The sequence below is a fragment of the Capsicum annuum genome, chromosome 7, assembly GCF_002878395.1.
Source record: "Capsicum annuum cultivar UCD-10X-F1 chromosome 7, UCD10Xv1.1, whole genome shotgun sequence".
NCBI lineage: Eukaryota > Viridiplantae > Streptophyta > Magnoliopsida > Solanales > Solanaceae > Capsicum > Capsicum annuum.
The window spans coordinates 114,847,145-114,853,144 of NC_061117.1; positions in this window are offsets into that span (position 1 = coordinate 114,847,145).

Here is a 6,000-nt window from a genome sequence, read left to right on the forward strand (position 1 = left end):
AGATTTGGAGGTATTACCTGCATGGTGTACGCTGTAAGATTTTCACTGATCATCATAGTCTTCAGCATCTTATGACCCAACGAGATATTAATGCTCGCCAGCATAGGTGGATGGAATTGCTAAAGGACTACGATATTTCTATTTTGTATCATCCGGGTAAGGCAAGTATTATGGTGGATGCCTTGAGTCATAAGGCATTGAGTATGGGTAGTTTGTCATGTATATCAGTTTCTCAGATGCCCTTGGCATGAAACATCTAGTCCTTAGCCAATTTGATAGTTCTTGATATTACGGATCCTGTAAAGATTTTGTCTTGTGTTGAGGCGAGGTCCTCTCTAGTTGAGCAGATTCAGGACCGTCAGTTTGAGGATAGTAAGTTATGCCTTCTTCGTAATCAGGTAGTGAGTGGTGAGTCTGGAAGACACACCATAGATTCTGAGGGTATCTTGAGTTTTTGGGGTCATATTTATGTTCCCCAACTTGATGACTTAATTCAGTCAATTCTGCATGATGCTCACAGTTCTAGATATTCTATTCATCTCAGTATGGCCAAGATGTATAGAGACTTGAGGCAGCTTTATTGGTGTGATGGAATGAAGAGGGATGTGACAGACTTTGTGGCTCATTGCCTGCGTTGTCAGTAGGTTAAGGCCAAGCATCAATGTCTAGGCAGATTAACTCAGATATTGCCCATTCTCGAGTGGAAATAGGAAAGGATTACCATGGACTTCATTAGTGGTTTGCCTTGTACTTCCCGTGGTAACGGTGGTATTTGGGTTATTGTGGATCATTTGACCAATTTGGCACATTTCATTCCCATTCAGATGACCTTCAGTGCTAAGAGATTATCCCAGATTTATGTTCGAGAGATAGTTCATTTGCATGGGGTCCTTGTGTCTATCATATCAGATAGTGGTTTTGTGTTTACTTCCCAGTTTTGGAGAGCATTTCAGGAGGAGTTGGGTACTCGATTGGATTTGATTATAGCCTTTTATCCACAGACGGATGGTCTATCCTAGTAGACTATCAGGTGCTTAAGGATATGCTCCAAGCCTGGTCATGGACTTTGGAGGTCAGTAGGATCAGTACTTAGCATTGACAAAGTTTGCCTACAACAACAGTTATCATTCCAGTATTGAAATGGCGCCTTATGAGACTTTGTACTGTAGAATATGTCGTTCTCCTATAGGATGGTTTGAGGCTTCCGATATTAGACCTTATGGTACAGATTTTCTTCAGGACTCATTAGATAGAGTCAGGGTGATTCAAGATAGCCTGAGAGCATCCCAGAGTAGGCAGAAGGCCTATGTTGACCGTAGACTCCATGCCTTTAGATACGGAGTTGGTGATTGGGTGTTCATTCATGTTTCACCTATGAGAGGTGTGATGAGATTTAGGAGGAAGGGTAAGCTTAGTCCTCTCTATATTGGTCCTTTTGAGGTTCTTTGTGAGTTATTAAGGTAGCATTTGAATTGTCTTTACCTCTAGGCTTTGTCGCTGTTCATTCGGTTTTCTATGTCTCTATGCTGCAAAGTATATTTCTAATCCTTTACATGTACATAGATGGGACTCGGTCTAGTTGAAATTTCATTGACTTTTGTGGATGAGCTCGTGTTGATTTTGGCTAGTGATATAAGGCGACTGCAGACTAGGTATATTCTGGTAGTCAAGGTTCAATGGAGGCATCGCCCAGTAAATGAGGCTACTTGGCTGATCGAGAGTGATATGTGGGCCAGTACCCTCATTTGTTTGAGACTTCAGGTATTTTCTTGTCTTTAACTTTTGAGGATGAAAGTTCCTTAGTAGTGTTTGTTGTAATGACCCTTCAGGTCATTGTCTGTATTCTTGCTTATTTCACTGATAGAGCTTCTCCATAGCCTCCCTAAGTCATTAATTGCTAGCCAGAACTGATAGATCGGTTACTTGGAAGTTTGATTGGTTTTTAGATCCACTTTCTCAATTCAAAGTCTTCGTTGATACTAATTGACCAACAAGCAAAAACTTTAGTAAAACAACCTTAAATGTGAAATATGACTTTTCTAACACGTTCGAAACATCAAAATCTACGTGGTTACATATTTTATTTGCTCAAAAAAACTTTGAATGCATCTCGAGGCATTGGATGAAGCCCAAAACCAAGTTCCAAGCTTCAGCCATGCCTGGCATAGCAAGAGATGTCGCAACTATAGATACCTAAGCGTGAACATATTGCCGCGATAGTGACCAGGAGAAGGGCACAACCGCGCTACCTGAGACCTGGATGGATCATATTTAAGGGCTGTCTTGCCTGAAATTTTGGCCATTTTATGCCTCCCCCTTACAAACTCTAATGGTGTGTAAAATCTTCTAAGTGAGTCTTGTGGGTTGATTAGGAGCTTAAACAACTTATGAAATCAAATCTTGCTACAAATCTAAGGTAAGATTCCTTCTAGTTGGTGTTAAATTCCTGATTTATAGACCCAAAACCCCTAAGTCTTTGAGGCTCAATTGTAGCCATAAATATAATTGATTTACTCAAATTTCTTGAGGGTTATAACTCCCTAATTATAGTTGAACAATGGGTTGGTCTCGGAAACTTATTTTTCGAAGGTGGAACCCACTTAGGGATTTGGTGTCATTTTTGAACCCATGGAACAATGGTTCCATAATGGGTATTATTATTCTTGTTGTAATGCTTAGATTGTATTATTGATAGCTTTGCTCGTGGAAGAAGAAACTTTAAGAAAAGGAAAGGCAAAGCTTGTTGGTTCGTAAGTTGCTTGGACTCAAGGTAGGTTAGGCTTACTTGAAGTTAGATTGAGCTTGATTGTAGTATAATTGTTGATATCTTTTGAGATTTGGCATGGTTTAGATGATAAATGGTTGAATGGGGATATTTGGGATTACTTGACTCTTATAGGTTATTGAACTTGCATAGGGTGATGCTTGACCCTTATCCTAGACTATTAGATAGTTCTACAAGTAGTCTCATGAATAGTTGGAGAATATGTGTACTTGATTGATTCTCTTGTAGTCATGATATGGTTAGCCTTTGAAAGGTGGTGATTATGTATAACATATGTGGTGATGATTAATAGTAAAGTAGGATGTATATGTGTCTTACATCTCTATTACCCTATTATTGTGATCTTGTGTATGACTATTGATTTGGCTATGTATGTGGATGTATGTTGTTGTCTTGGAGCATATGTTGATATTTTGATGATTCCCAATGAATTTGGAAGATATAATGATGTTATGATGATTCCCGATGAATCCAGAGGATATGTTGATGTTATGATGATCCCCATGAATCCAGAAGAGGTAATGATATTATTAATGATGCTCGGTGAACCCAGAGAATATATCGATGTTATGATGATACATGGTGAATTTTTAAGAGGTAATGATGTTATGATGATGCCCGGTGAATTCGGACGATATGTTATTGTTATAATGATGGCCGGTGAACCCAGAGGATATATTAATGTTATGATGATACTCGGTGAATTTGGAAGAGGTAATGATGTTATGATGAATCTTGGTGAATTCGGAGGATATGTTGATGTCATGATAACACTCAGCGAATCCAAAAGAGGTAATGATGTTATGATGCCATGTAGGGCGACTTTATATAAGTGCATGTATATATGTGAGGTTATGTCGTGTGCGGCTAAACCATTGGTGTACTCGAGACATGATGTCTTCCTTGGTAATTGATACTCATTCTTTGTGATTAACCACTAAATACAAGGTGTGACCTTAGTCGACTCTAATTGGTAACTAATGATAATTTATGCCTATTATTGGGTTAAGGCTAATTGGTATGTGTAATCTTGTGTAGAACCAAAGGCTTACATAGTAAATCTACTTGACCTGGATTAATGGTTATGTTATGGAATTTCACCTAGTAAAGTGTCTTATGTGACAATTAGTTATTTCTAATAAATGATTATGACTTGTAGGTTAGAAGCTTAGAAAACTAGTTGATGGACCTTACTTTGTTAAAATATGGAAACTAGTCCATAAGGTTGTAACATGCCTATAGTAATAGACTTAGTATGGTATGATGAATGGTTAAGTTATCATTTAGTATGTTATGCCGTGATGGTCTAATTGATGACTTACATAATGAGAATCCTAACTAGAGAATGGCCTTGTGATGGGTAATTAATTAATAGCATTGGTGACTTTTAGCTTTTCCTTAATTAATGAAGTAACTATAAGACTTGTAAACTAGTGTTTCATGGATATGGAGACTAGCTAATATGGACTAGGCTTGGATTTCATCAATGAATTAGAGATTAAGTAACTATATAACTATGCTATTGTGTTATCAGTTTCATTGTGCTAAATTATGGTATTGATAATTATTGTAAACCTCGGTAAGAGGTCATGATAGAAATGGGAAGCCGCAGCTTAGGGGTGAGTTATTGTGTGTGGTTGTGCCTTGACATATTGATGGATTGATCTTTTGATGTACACTTCGGCGGTATGGGACGTCGTGATGAGTTCTTGTAGTGCATTCCTTAGGTGTACTCTCCGGTGGTATGGGAAACTGTGTTGAGTTCTTTATTGTGTTCTTTTACGTGTACTTCCTAGCATTATGGGACGTCATGGTAAGTTGTTGTGCCTTATATCTAATGATGGTTGGTGTTTATTATGGTAAATACATGGTTTTTATTGTATATATGTGGCTTTACACTTCCAAAATGATTACTCTTTTGTATGATGATTATGGTATATGCTTTTATGATACGTTATGCTATTGCCCTAGTAGTTTAGTTATTTTATACAGTGTTATCAAAAAGGATTCTGGTTCATTCCTATACCTTGACTTTAAGTTCTTTCCTTATATCATCTTTATATTATTATTTAGCTCATTCGACCGATGATCCCTACTGAGTACCCGTGTTTTGGTACTCATACTACACTTCTGTACCATTTTGGTGCAGACCCAGGTTCTAGTTGCCATTGTTGAGTTAGGGTCATGCCGTGTTGACCATTCAGAGACAGGGTGAGCTTTTGGAGTTCGAGTTTCCCTCTTTCCCTCTATTTTTATTTGTCTTTTGTTTTCGAGACAAATGTATGAGATTATTTAAGGCATTTTAGACTTTGAGTAGTAAATTCCTATTGTCAAATCTAGATGCTCTTGTACTAATACTATCAGGTCATGGGATTAGTATTTAAATATCGGTTGACATAGGTTTTGGAATGTTATTGTATAGATGGTGGACATTTCTACCATGGTAACCCATTGTGTTAGCTCCGGGTTACGGTATCGGCTTACCTACCAATGGGATGGGGTAGGTGCCATCATGACTCGAAAATCAGATTGTGACGTTATCCCAGAGTCTTCATGTTAGCTGCTACACTTTCTTGTCACTTGCTCGAAAATTCAGCTAACTCAGGGCAGATAGCTGGAGGTTGGGTTAGGTAACGAAGGTGGTCTCTGATACCGGTCGGAATTGTGATGCCCATTATGATAAGGCCCCCAGTCGGGTCGCGTTATCTAACTAATTTCAAGACTATGTTTAACCTTCCTATTACCATATTACACTTATATATTAATACTAACTTGTTATTTCTCCAATTCAGTATCTTGGACTTTCTATTCAAATTTGAATAAATAAGGGTACTTCAATTTCATCATTTCCTTAGCTTCCAACGTGATCTCTTCTACTTTTTGGCTCCTCCAAGGTACTTTTACAAAAGTTATTTCTTTATTTCTTAGCTTCTTAAATTGACGATCTAGAATAGCAATTGCTATCTCTTCACAGGTGAGATCTTTCATAACTTGTACATCTTTAGTAGGAGTAACAAGATGGATCTCTTATGTATTTTTGAAGCATTGAGATGTGAAACACTGGATGAACTATTGAGTTTCCTATGGTAGCTCTAACTCATACGCGACTTTGCCAAACTTTCGAATAATCTTATATGGCCTTATATAATGTGGACTTAGTTTTCTTTCTTACCAATTATTATTACCCTTTTTGTTGGTAACACCTTTGAGAATAC